Source organism: Amblyomma mixtum, chromosome 3 (assembly GCF_055824585.1).
Source record: "Amblyomma mixtum isolate Tamu chromosome 3, ASM5582458v1, whole genome shotgun sequence".
Classification (NCBI taxonomy): domain Eukaryota; kingdom Metazoa; phylum Arthropoda; class Arachnida; order Ixodida; family Ixodidae; genus Amblyomma; species Amblyomma mixtum.
The window spans coordinates 108023033-108036669 of record NC_143014.1 but is presented as its reverse complement, the minus strand read 5'-3'; positions in this window follow the sequence as shown (position 1 = coordinate 108036669).

The window sequence follows — 13637 nt, the reverse complement described above, 5'->3', positions numbered from 1 at the left end:
GCTCGCCCACCTTCGGGAAAACCCTATATTGGCGCCTGCGCCGTTATCAACGCGGAACCGATTCGTCGCCGGTTGCGAGAATTGAGCTCAACCGCTGCCTGACGCCGCTTGTTTATTTGAAGTAAAGGTGCCGACACAGCACCCACGTGGCAATGATAATACGCGCGGCCGACTCGGCGCGCCTTTGCAAACCCGCCTCGCTTGCGCGTCGGGCCGCCTGACCTCTGGCCAAGCAGTTTTTCTCTCATTCTGCCTCTGGGGCACTTCGCCGCAAGGAGGAGAAAAAAAAAAAAGCAGAAATCCTTTCCCATCTGCCAGCCAATCGAGCTCGTGGAAATGGGTTGCCTGTTTTTGTTGATCGCAGTCGCGCGCGTAAGTAACCTTTCACCCGACCGGTTCTTCGAACCTTGTTTAAAAATTTTTTTCTCGACTCTGGTGCCTAATTCTTGTTCGTGTTTAATGCGACATTTGTGCAAGGGCGCAGCAACGAACTGACAGTGTATAGAACTATTCGATATATTTGGTATCGCGGGGGTGAGACCGTATATATCTGGAAAAAAAAAAAAAAGCATAAAGCCTGTTTCACATGCAAGCGAAAATGCCAGTGAATCCTGCCGTCGCGGCGCAAGAACCTGTTTTCGTTGGAAATTTTCGCTGCCATGTGAACAGCCTGGCACCCGAGTGCCTTTTTTGTTCTGGTTAATCGTTTGTTTCTCTGAATTAAGGGGACAGGGTAAGCAAAAATCTGAAAAATATTAATTTTTAGTTTTTTGCTAAATATGAAATTACATTCTTTTCTGCATCGTTTGATGTATTACACTTCATCCTGGGCAATTTATATCAACCTGAAAAAGATATCTGAAAGCAAAGCGGTCAGCGACACACCCCTTTACCAGCGATGTGTTTTTTCCGTTTTTACTAAAAACTAAAAAAAAACTCGAAATGTTACGGAATTTAGCTGCAAGAGAAAGCTCTCTGGCAACCATCCAAGCTCTCTGGCTACCATTCAGGCTTTCTGGCAACCATCCAGGTGCAGGTTTCGACCTTACCTACATGAGCGATGGGCGGGTGGTGCGACAGGTCCTCCCAGGCCTGTTGTACGCTGACGACATCGTGCTGGTGGCGGGCTCGGAACCAGGCCTCCAGAAGCTGCTGGATATCTGCACCGCACATGCAGGGCAGCTGGGTCTCCAATTCAGTGCACGGAAGAGCGCAGTGCTGTGCTGGTCCCGCGCCCTGACGGGCGTGGAGCCGAAGCTGTTGCTACAGGGACGTGAGCTACCGTGGGCGCATTCCTACAGATACCTTGGAATAGAGCTCACGACACAGCGGGCATACCTGGAGCTGTATGAGAGTGGCCTCCGCGCGAAGGCGCTTCGGAACCAATGTGTCCTGAGAGCCAAGGCGCTATGGTCATTCAACAGACTGGAAATACTGCGCACCATTTGGAAGGCGGTGATGGTGCCGGGACTGACTTATGCGAACGCGGTGCTATGTGTCTCATCGGGGACCCGTGAATTTCTGGAGCGACGACAGAGAGAGGTGGGACGGCGGGCTCTGGGTGCCCACCGTACGTCCCCAAACGAGGCCGTGCAGGGAGACGTGGGGTGGTCCACCTTCGAGGCACGGGAGGCGACGGCGAAGCTCAATTTCGAGATGCGCTCGTGGACGCTTGGGGAAGAACGCTGGGCCCATAAAGTACAGCGGTGTCTGCTGTACTCTGGTATGTGCACGCGCTGGAAGAGGAGGGTACGAGCGTTGGGGAGCAAGTACGGTGTGCCACTACCTACGATCACCGACACCGAGGGCACCTGCTGGAGAAAAGGGAAGGTGCGGCAACGTGTAGTGGCGACGGAGACAGCGCTGTGGCAGACCAATGCAGAAGCCAAGCCAGCTCTCGGATTGTATTCTGCGCACAAACGAGAGATTGCGCAGGAGCGCTTCTACGACAACTCCCTTGGCAGTGCCCTACTCTTCGAGGCTCGGGCGGGAGTGCTGCGCACTAAGAAGTGGCAAGCCCGGATTGCCGGCCAGGACAATGCGGTCTTGTGCACGATGTGTGGACAGGAAGAGGAGACGATCGAGCATGTGGTGCTGTCATGTCGATCGCTCCGCCCCTGCCAACCGAGTGGATGTACCCTTCCGCAGGCGCTAGGTTTTGACACAGGGCAACCGGCAGAGGGCGGTGCGGGCGACAGTGAAATGAACAACCAGGAAGCCATTACCAAGGCCAGGGCGGTCGAAACAACAAAGCGCTGCCTTGAAAATTGGAGTGGACTGAAGCGTTAGGTGGTGGTGATAACACGGCGGGACAGTCTTCGCCGTAGCGTCACAAAGTTGGCTAGGACGTTCGTGTAATGTCCGCCCGTTACAAAGGGATAAGCCCCAAGTCCAATCCAATCCAATCCAATCCAAAAACGAGTCCTTCAACAACGTGGTATGGGAGTGTGCTAAAAAAATGTCTGTGTGGGCCTACAGACAATGAAGATTGCTACATTAGATGCTGTTCTGACCTTCAATGATGGCGCCATCGCAAGAACTAAAGTTCTTAAGGCATGTGGAGTAAGTCCGGGCAGCAGCACTGTCCGCTGGCTGAAGCAAGTCGATCGGCGTCGAGTTTACTTTGCTGTTCGAGCTACGCAGCAAGTGACAAAACAGGCACGAGAAGCTAAACGGCAGGAGAAGAAGCACCAAGCTGACCTAGATGATAACTATGCAGCTGGTGCCTACTGAATAAATTGGTCAAAATGAGTTGGCTAAGTAGAAATCTTGGGATAGAAGGTTTTGTTTACTTTAAACTTAGTTTTCTCATAACAAGATTTTTTGTTACGTCGGTACCATTATTTTCTAAATGACAATAGATATCAAGTTGATTTTTTCTGTGTATACAATACATATATGTGGCAATTTACTGTACCAAAATTATCAGCGTGCAAATAATATTGTTTGTTTTAAAATAAAAATATATATAAAATTTGGTCAAAATTAGGGTGTAGAAAGTAAAAAAATCACTAATAATATCATTTCTCGTATACTAAAATAATTTTGGTACAGCGGCTAGAAGATGAAATTCTGAACAAAATGACATAAATATCTTGCTGCTATGTCCGACCCGATCATAATATTTTAAAGAGAACCCTGCCGTCGTAGTTAACGTAGTCTTGTTCGCAGGTATGGCGCATGAGGCCCCAGCCCCGGGGGTAGGTCATCACTAAAATTACGGAATTCGCATGAAACAAATTCCCTCTTCAAAATATACTACGTTCATTTTCAGCGAGGTTTTAGTCTCCTCTATTACCTCAGCGGTTGCCTAGTCGTTTGAGCATCCGCCTCGCATGCGGGAGGTGCGGGGATCGATCCCCAGTGCTGCCGGTTATACCACCGGTGATACAGTGGCTCTCCCCTGCCTGGTGCTCGGCTTTTGTTTAGGGTGAAATGCTTGGGAAATGAGTCTTTGACCCAACCATGAGTAGAAGAAACAACCTCGTGGCGCTCTTTGGCCACATATACCACAGATGCGCTTGCACCCAACGTTGCTTGCACCATAAAAATTGACGACCATCGTCGTCATAATCTCCTCTATGCGCTAACCTCAAGACCACTGGTGCCCCGTTTAAAAGCATCCTCGCATTCAGTCACGCTTCGCGGTAGGAATATATGCGCCCGTTGCCAAGTGAGCATTCCGTTTTTTTAGTGACCGGAATCTATCTCAGGACTTCGGCAGCATACCCCAACTGCCCCTAAAATGGAGCGCGCCAGAGGACAGCTTACTGCCAAACTCGAACTGCCTACTCTGCTTTTGTAGCGTGAGCTACACTGGCCGTGGATGAGCAGCTTCGCGTGAGAGTGGATGAGCAAGCTGCGCAGGCGCGAGGAGCGAGTGACGTCACAGCTGCGCAGCTAGTGCTCCGGAACCGCCGCCGCTGCGCGGGGGAGACCCGCCAGCTGCGCCTTCCAGAACCGTGCCATCATAGACATAGAACCGTGCCATCATAGACGCGCCGGCTCGCGTTCCAGAGGGTAGCAGGCGGCGTATGGCTTCAGCGCCGCGTTTCTGGCACCTGTCAATGCCAACGCATGCAGCGCACACCTGTCACTACCGCCACTTAGCTTAAATTCAAGGCACATTTGGCAGTGCTACAACACGGAAGCACAAGAGCGCATGCACGTGGTAGTTTTTTTTTAGTATTTCGAGGGCTTTCTTTGATGTTTGAAAAATGCTTGAAAAAGTACCACGTAGGAGATATGTTGCTATAAAAAACGGGATCGGTTGTTTCTTAATCCCTTCTGCAAATTAACGAAATGCATTTGACTCTAGAGTGACTACTAAAAATTGCGCATAAATAATCTCAGCAAACTATGAGTAATTAAGCGGAAGAGATACTCTTACGAGCGCCACACACGGGAAACAATATGTCGTCGGTATTACTCAGCTGCCGTGCACTGCTTTCTTTTTTTTTTATCCTTGGCTCAAGTTACGTGAAACGCTCTTTATATATAGGCACTGCAACACGTCATCAGCGGACATTACTCTTGAACCTAGATTTATATTCACTTCTTCTATAGTTTCGGCTTTGTGCGGAAAAAAGCGCCGGATTTCTTCGCGTTGCAGAGCTTTAGAGAATGACTTTTACTTCATTTCAGGAACTGATTAGGCATCGCCTTCTGAATGTCTTCGAACTACCCACTGGCACTAACCACCAGACTGCGTTAATTTAAATGTTAGCCAATTATTTTAATTAATTAGTTTTGTATAATTCTGGTTATTTTTGTAATAATGACGTCCGCCGTGGCTGGCTGTTTGTTCCTGAAAATTTTTTCTTCCTCTTTCGAAGTCTCTGCTATAAGTCGGATACAACTTAAGTCTGCAGTGAAGCTCCGCTCACATTTACGACCGCCGCACAGGATTCCTCCACAACGAAAAAGTAGTCCATTGTTGAAACTCTTCTTGTTACCTAAACAAGATTTGGTTTGACGCCGTAGTGAAGGACTCCGGAAATTTAGACCATTTGGGGTTCTTTAACGTGCACTGACATCGCACAGCACACGGGCCTCTAGAATTTCGCCTTCATCGAAATTTGGCCACCGTGGCCGGGATCGAACCCGCGTCTTTCGGGTCAGCAGCCGAGCGCCGTAACCACTTAGCCACCGCGGCGTGGCTTACCTAAACAAGAAGCTTAGCACAGCAATAAAATATAAGTTCTAGAGTTTTGATACGTCGCTTGTTTAATATAGTCAAACATTAAAAAACTGATTTCATTTACTGTTACGATGAGCCAGCGGAGTAATACAGGACGCCGCGGACCGTGGCCCCCAGTATTAGCAACTGCTGTTTTTTAGTCGTATTTTTATAGCAGGAATTTTTACCATATATATGCACTGACATCGCGCAGTACACGCGCTTCTAAATTTCGCCTCCATCGAAATTCGACCGCCGCGGCCAGGATCGAACCCGCGTCTTTCGGGTCAGCAGCCGAGCGCCATAACCTTATATGTATATATATATATATATATATATATATATATATATATATATATATATATATATATATATAGCAGAAATTTGAGTCAGTTGGTGCAGATTTTTAATTGTGGAAAACAGCGCATACTGGACGAGATGCAAAAGAAAGGAAGACGCGGGTCTTATGTGAGTCGTGCAGTTCGCGCTGTTTTCCACCAGGCCTATCTGGGCAGCGTACTCATTAGACAAAAGCTAAGCGAAAGCGTGAAATTTCGGCTTGGACATGCTACGACGCCGCCGTAATTTACCTCGAGGAATGACCCTCGCCCAGCTAACGTCGGTAGGTGGTGGTGGTGAAAACTTTTATTTTGTGAAAAAGAGTTTGGGAGCCACAGAGTGGCCCCGCTACATGGTCGGCGTCCCTAGTCCGGGACACCGCAGGACGAGGCCCCGTCTCTCGCCCGTTTCACCAGAGCCCTTTGGGACTCAAGCGAGGAGCAGTTGAGGAGGGCAGTCTCCCATGCCTCTCTGGAAGGGGTAGGGCAAGGGGGGAGGTGGGGATTTTGAGTACATGCCCACACCATGTGGAAGATATCACAGTGCTTGGTAAGTGAGCGATCGACCGGCACCGTTTCTCATCTGTGAGCATCAGAATGAATTCATTTTAGAGTGCAGCTCTTAGGCGCCTGTTTTTGCGTTTCGCGGCGTCGCCGTTGCCGTCGCCCGTTGTAACCAGCAGTGGACACCTTAGTCGCACTTTAAACTGCGAAACCAATGGAGCGGAGGCTTGGAAAGCAAAGGAAAGGCGCATAATTTAACTGCCCTCTTTGATTAAGCTACGTGGCGGTAGTGACAGATGTGCGCTGCATGCGTTGGCATTAAAGGGACTATGCAATAAATTAATTGCGATTACGTAAAGCAGACAAGAGATAGGCATTCCTTCACTCGTCACCCCAGCGCAAGCATTTTTGAGCTAGCATCAATAACAACGAAGTTATAGACGATTAAAAATCACGCTCCTCCTCTCCCCCCTCAACTCGTACACGCGGAGCACCAGGAAAAAATAAATTATACAGCTCTGGGACTGGGTTTCACCCATGATTATGTCATTCGCTGACGTTCGGTTTGCGACTTCCGGTTGAAGCATTGGCACGTCTCTCCGGTCTCTCTTCGCCTTCCTGGATTGCGGCGCGCATCGGATTTCTTTGCTTGTCACTGCGACAAAGGCACTGCGAGTGGCTCCCGAACTCGCGACAGAAAGAGGCGGCAGAGGTAAATTGAAACGATATGCGCGAAGGCAATGCCCTGGCTCGCGCTTGCCCGAGGGGGTCGCGCGACCGCTCCAGCAGACGATTTTCACGGCTACCGGAAGCGTGCCGTGACGTCGTGGCTGCCGTGGCTCCAGCGAATGACAGCGTAGACGTCACGGGACTAGTGACGTCTATATTCACGAATCCCTCGAATTTTAAAAAACGCGGTTTTTAAAAATTCATAAGAAATTTCCGGCTCAGTTCCGAAGACTCATACTTGGTGTGAATGCTTCTTAGCATCATTTCTAAGTATTAAAAACATTTACAAGTGACTTTTATTTCACTGCATAGTCCCTTCAACAACGTCGTGCCAGAAACGCGGCGCTGAAGCCATAGGTCGTCTGCGTTCATTGGCGTTGGCGTTGACAACGTTGTATACTCCGATCATTTTAAGGAAATGAAGTGCGCATAACTGGCTCTCTGGGTCAGTGGACGCCTGAATCGCGCTTATAGGTACGTGGGGTGATGAGAGAGATGTGGGCTGCATGCTTTAGCGCTGACAACGGTGAGCGAACTCTCGCGATCAACCATTAACTGCCACCTGCCAGGGTGGCAGGGACTTTAATGTACACTCGCATTCAAAAGTAAATGGAAGGCGACTTCGTCAAAAAAAAATTAATTTCTTTAAATCTAACGCATAATGGTCCATGTTTCTTCGTGCACAGTGCAATTCGCACAGTCACAATTAGGCTGCACATATGTATTCAAAGTTGCATGAATTGGAGGGGGGCAGTGATTAAATTTTTTCGTTAATATTGCCTTTACTTTTGACGGCACCTGTACATATAAAGACAAACAGGAATTTCTTACCACTTATGCGAGAGAACATCCCGTTCCTCTCGCTCGTAACGCCTCCCACGGCTGTGACAACCTCGCGAAATACTTACATAGACCCACGGCCACCCCGCCGCTCGCGCGTGATCAAGGCGGCCGTGATAGACCTCGTCTTTGAGGACCAGGCAATGCTGCAGCAAATCGAGCATATACCCATCTATTTCTCCTACCACAAAGCTTCCTCTATGACAATAAAGAACTGTTAGTGGAGTGTTTCTTAAAGAAGGAATATGTGTGAAAAATAACAAGCTAGTTGTCTGTAATTGTATGTAAGTAAATGTCTTGCTTGAGTTCTTTGCCTCAATCTGTCGAAAAGCTGAAACAAGTGGTGTGCTGCGCTAAAATTTCGAATTAGGAAGTAACGTAATCGTCGGCAGTTTTTTGCACTCGATTTAAGAGAATAGCTGCACAACACCCAACAAAAGTGCCTTCTTGTATATCAAGAATTCATTTTCCTTGCGTGCTTCACTTATGCGCATGTGTTTTTCAATATTGGCTTGCCTGAAATTCTCATTGCCGCAACTAAGTGGAACACCAAAGCCTTTTGCGAAATGGGTATTTCGTGCGCGTGGGTTGGGAAATGCGCGCTTCTTGAAGGAATGCGTTATGACATGCGTTTACTGTGTCAACTGACGACAGAACTAGCCTGGCATCCGTCTCGCGTTTTTATTGTAAAACATTTTATTCGCCGGAAAGAGCTTGGTAAGAGGTCGCGTTAAGTGGTCGAGAGTACGCAGCCCTCGACGACTTTGTCAGCCCACTCCACCGCCAAAACTTGCGTTCTGGGGTTAGAGCTAGCCAGCACAGTCTCCCACCGCTCGAGAGAAGGAGCGGTAACTAGATCACCCGGAGGAGGAGGAGGAGGAAAACTTTATTCCTATTTACAGTGAGAGGTCGATGGGGCGAGCCGGAAGGGCCCGCCCCTTACAAACACTAGGAGGGATCCCTAGTCCGGGATCCCTGTAGCTTCCGCAGCGGCCCGGGCTCTAGCTACCAATGCCTGTTGGGCATGGAGTTCGGAGCAGCCGCCAGGGCAGCTTCCCAGTCCTCTCGAGTGGGGTGGAGGTGGGGTGGGTAGGCAGGATTGGAAGGGCATGCCCACACCATGTGGTAGGTGTCCGAAAACTCCTCCTCACAGTGTGGGCACGCGCCCGAGAAAGAAGAATTGAAGTGCTTAAGTACTGCCGGGCACAGTACAGTATTGGTATAGAGGCGGAGAAGCCAGCGCTCCTCCACCCTGGTGAGGCCTTTACAGGGAGGGGGATAGAGACCATGAAAATTTTGATAAAGAGAGGTGATCTCTTTAAAGGTGATGGCCGGATTGAAATTGAATTCCGGATCAGGCTGCGGATGAGGCGACGCCCGGTGAGTAAGCGCGCAGGCGGCAGCGTCGGCTGCCTCGTTCCCCTCAAGACCCGCATGAGCCGGAGCCCACACGATGGTACGATGGGTCGGAAACCCTGTGTATTCGCATGCGTGGAGAATTTTGAAAGCACGGTCTGGAATATACCCTTGCTCAATATTGCGGCAGGCGCCCCTGGAGTCCGTAATAATGACTCGGGACTCTGGATCTGCGGCGGCCAGTGCAATGGCGATCTCTTCCGCAAATGTAATGTTTGGGGCACGGAAAGTAAGGCCCTGAACTGTAGTGTTTTGGTGGATGACGGCCGCCGTGTACCAACCCCCATGGTGTGGGCCGGCCGCATCCACATAGAAGACACCTGGCTTATGGCCATATTGTTGAGAAATAGCCTCCGCCCGCGCGAGACGGCGACCATCATGGGTGTCTGCAGTCATGTTCTTCGGAAGGGGTCGCACCTGGAGTGCAAAGCGCCAGGCTTCAGGGATGCGGGCCCGTTCTTCTGTATGTGTTGCGTAGGATATGTGTAAGCGGGTCAGAAGGCGGCTCCCCGCAGGTGTTTTGCTTAGGCGCAAGTATTGATTGTTAAGATGAGCTTCTCGTAACTCCCCAAAGGTGTTGGTCATCCCCAGACCGAGGAGACGCTTGTTGGACGTCGTTATGGGGAGGTCGAGCGCTCTCTTATAAATCTTGCGGAGAACTACTTCTAAGGCATTCTCATCGCATTTGCGTAGGTGGAGGTAGGGAGCCGAATATAAAATCCGGCTGGTTACGAATGCATTGGCCAGCCGCAGGGCATCTTTGCATCGTAGTCCCCCCTTTTATTGGACACCCGGCGGAGCATCCGACCCACCTGGTCCCCCACCTTACGTAGCTTGTTTAGGGTAGTGTCTATCTTGCGCCTATGATGAATGAAAAGCCCCAGTACCCGGATCTCCCCGTGTTCAGGTATCGGTCCGCTAAGTAGGGAAATGGCAATTTTGGTTGTGCACTTTGAGTTGGGGCGTATGTGCACAAATTCCGATTTGTTCGGGGAGCATTCAAGACCACAGCGACGAGCGTATTCGTCCACAATCGCTGCCGCTTGTTGCAGGTTGGTCTCGATGTCTCCAACCGATTGTTGTGTTGCCCAGAGGGTGACGTCGTCCGCATACAGAGCGTGCTGCGCACCGGCGACCTCTGCCAGCTGGGTAGGGAGCTTCATCATGGCCAGATTAAATAGTAATGGCGAGAGGACAGCTCCCTGTGGGGTCCCTCGTGTGCCAAGTTGATATGGGCCATATTCTGTGTCTTGCAGCCGGATATAGGATTGGCGATCTGTAAGGAATTGTTTGATATAATTGAAAGTATTGCGCCCACAGTCTGTTTGCGACAAGTGGGATAGGATGATCTCGTGGGTCACATTGTCGAAAGCCCCCCGCAGGTCAAGTGCGACGACTATTTTATCATTGCTGGGGTGCTCGACGGGGTCGAGAATCTCCTTGTGAAGTTGCAACAGGACATCTTGTGCGGACCGGTGTGGGCGGAAACCGTACATGGTGTCTGCAAAAATGTTTTGCTGTTCCAGGAAAGCCGACAATCTGTCGCGGACCATAGTCTCCATCAGCTTCCCCACACACGAAGTGAGGGAGATGGGCCGGAGGTTGTCGGTATTAATGGCTTTACCTGGCTTGGGAATGAAAGTTACTAGTGCCGTTTTCCAATCTATGGGGAGTGGTGTGCTTCCAATCCAGATAGTGTTGAAGTAATCGAGGAGAGTTTCGTAGGCGGGATCTGGGAGGTTGGCAATAAGCTTTACCGTCACCTTGTCCCGGCCTGGTGCTGTACTCGCTTCATTTTAGCCAGGGCCGCTTTTAGGTCATGGAGCTGGAACGGTTGATCCAAATCCGCGTTCTGGGAACCTGCATACGAGTACGCCTGACCACGGGGATCCTGGTGTATACTCAAATATTTGTCGCGGAGCGCATCGGCCAGTTTGGCCGTGTCTCCAGTGAAGTTATGTATAGCCCTTTGAAGCTGTTTTTGTGTCTCAGTACGGGTTTGTGCCGGATCAATAAGGGCGCGGAAGAGGCGCCACGTACTCCGACTCGACATTTGCCGAGCTGCAGTGTTGCATCGGTGCACCCAATTGGAGTCGGCGAGTTGGGCCGCGTATTGTGCCGCCTGTTGGGTGATATCCGCGATGCGAATTTTGAGTTTCCGATTGTGTTTTTGACGACGCCAGCGGCGGACTAGGCTGTGTCGTGCCTCCCAGAGGTGGAGGAGGTGGTTATCCACCGCCGGGCTCGCCTCTGAGAGTTGAACATTTTGCTCGGCTGATTTCAAGTGGGATACTAGGTGTTGGGACCACGTTGAGTATCCTTGGTCCATTATCGATTGAGGATTGGTGTAGCTGCTCCTAAATTTGGTCCAGTCGGGTAGTTTTGCATTGGCCTGTGGTCTTGTGAGTGGCTTGGTATGGATTGTAGTGGTAATTATGCAGTGATCGCTACCGAGGGATTCCTCGGTGTTCCTCCAATCTGCATAGCGAATATTTTTCGTAAAGGTGAGGTCCGGACACGTATCGCGTGTAACGGAGTTACCTATACGAGTGGGTTGCGCGGGATCCGTGTGAAGAGTAAGGCCCAGTGTGGAAACAAGCTCCGCCAACTTGCGTCCGCGTTTCTCTTCACATGTGTACCCCCATAAGGTGCTGGGAGCATTAAAGTCCCCAACGATTATGAGGGGATCCCGATTCGCGACCTTCAAAGCTCGGCTGAAGACATCTGCGAATGTAACATTTGGTAGCTTTGGGGGACAGTAAATGTTGAGTATGTGCAATGGGGGGTCCTGTTTGCGTAGCGGAAGGATCGTCACCATTACATAGGAGAAATTAGCGCTAAGATCCAGGTCAACCTGGGAGGCCGTGTAATTTTTATGTACGCAGAGGCAGCTCTGCGCATCCTGCTGGTACACCGTGTAACTGGCAAGGGTGGCGCCATTTCCTGGCTCCTGAAGGGCCACCACAGCAGGTAATTCTGGGAAAGTTGTAAGGAAAAGGCGCAGATCGGCTCGCTTTGTGCGTGCCTTGAATCCGCGACAGTTCCACTGTACAATTTGAATAGGGATCGAATTGCTTCGCGGATGCTTCCTATTTCTAGGGGCGCCCGCCATGATCAAGGGTAGAGTTGTGAGTTTGGAGAGAGGAGGCTTGAGAGCCAGTGGCTCCAAAGAGAGGAGCGTTCTCTATACTGGGGATGGCACAGGGGACCTCTTCTTCTTCTCCGGCGATTCGACGCCTAGACGCTTTGAGCTGCCGGCCTGCGAAGGTTTTGAGCGGGCCAGCGCACTTGGGAGCGCGGGTGAGTTGAGCGAACTGAGCGGTTATGAGGTTTGGGATAGATGCCGCAAGGTGGCTAATTTTGTTGAGTGCCGCCGTAAGTGTGGCATTGATTTGCGTTTCCAATGCGGATATTCTGTTGTTAACTTGAGTTTCGAGCGCGCTCACTCTCGCCTCGAGTGCCGTGAGGGCATGCGCAGCCTGTCCTGAAGGGGTTGCGTCGCTTTCCATTGCCTCTGCTGCGGGTGAGGCAGAGGTGTGGTTGGGGGAATTTTGGCGGGCCTCCGCTATTGCGAGGCGCTTTTGAAAATTTGCAACCTGCTCGCGGAGAGCAGATATTTCTTTTTGTTCGGCAGAGATTGTCCGTGGTTGGGATTGGGAAGGGGGAGGGAAGGGAAGGGAGAAGCTGCCCTGCCCGCGCCGCTCACCTGGGAGTGTTGCTTGACAACGTTTGCCCACGTCTTGGAGCCGCCGTTGTGGGGAGGTCCGAGGGGCTTCGCTGCACCGGCTTGAGGCGGCGGTGGCGCAGCTGGAGGTTTTCCCTGGCTCCCGGTAGAGGAATTCACAGGCTGGTCCATGGCTTGGTCGGCAGCCTTGGCCTTCAGCTTGTCCGGGCGACGCTTGCCACGCCTGCGTCGGTTCCGCTTCGATTTACGCCCGCGCTCGGCATGCGGGGGCTGGATAGCGCGATATTTAGCCGTACACGCAGGGCCCCCCGTGGCATGGGCCCCGCCGCACACTGAACACTTTGGGTTGCACTGGTGAGGGGCCCGCACCCCCTCAACGAGTAGAGCCTGCTGTCCGCACAGGCCACACCGGTCCAGCCTCTGGCCGGGGCAGGCGTCCACGCGGTGGCCGACCACACCGCAATGTCGGCAGGCTGGAATGGTTCGCTGGTAAGGCCTAACTTGTACAAGTTCCGAGTCGTAGTGCACGAAACGTGGCTTCTCTGTACCGGCGAAAGTCAGTCTCGCTTTGTTGGATGTCCCAAATTTACGCACTTCCACGATGGTGCCGTAGCGCCATTGGAGCCTAGTACGGAGCGAGTCCGTAGTTTCAGAGTTACGGACGGTAATGACGCCGTAGCAGACGTCCTTGCCGTCTTGGCGCAGGTGCCCCACAAGGGGGACCCTCCCGCCGGGTCCATTAAGTTCAAATTCGCCGATGATACGGTCGGCTAGCTCAGGTTTCGCAGTCTGAACAATAATGAGGTTTTGGTCTCTTACCGGTATTATGGTAAGGTCTGTTGCGGGTTGCGTGCCCAGGAGAGCCGTGAACGCCCGGCCGTAGCCGGTCTCCTGGAAAGTCTCGTACAACGAGGTGGCTCTATTTTGCAGTCCCACAGGATGTGAT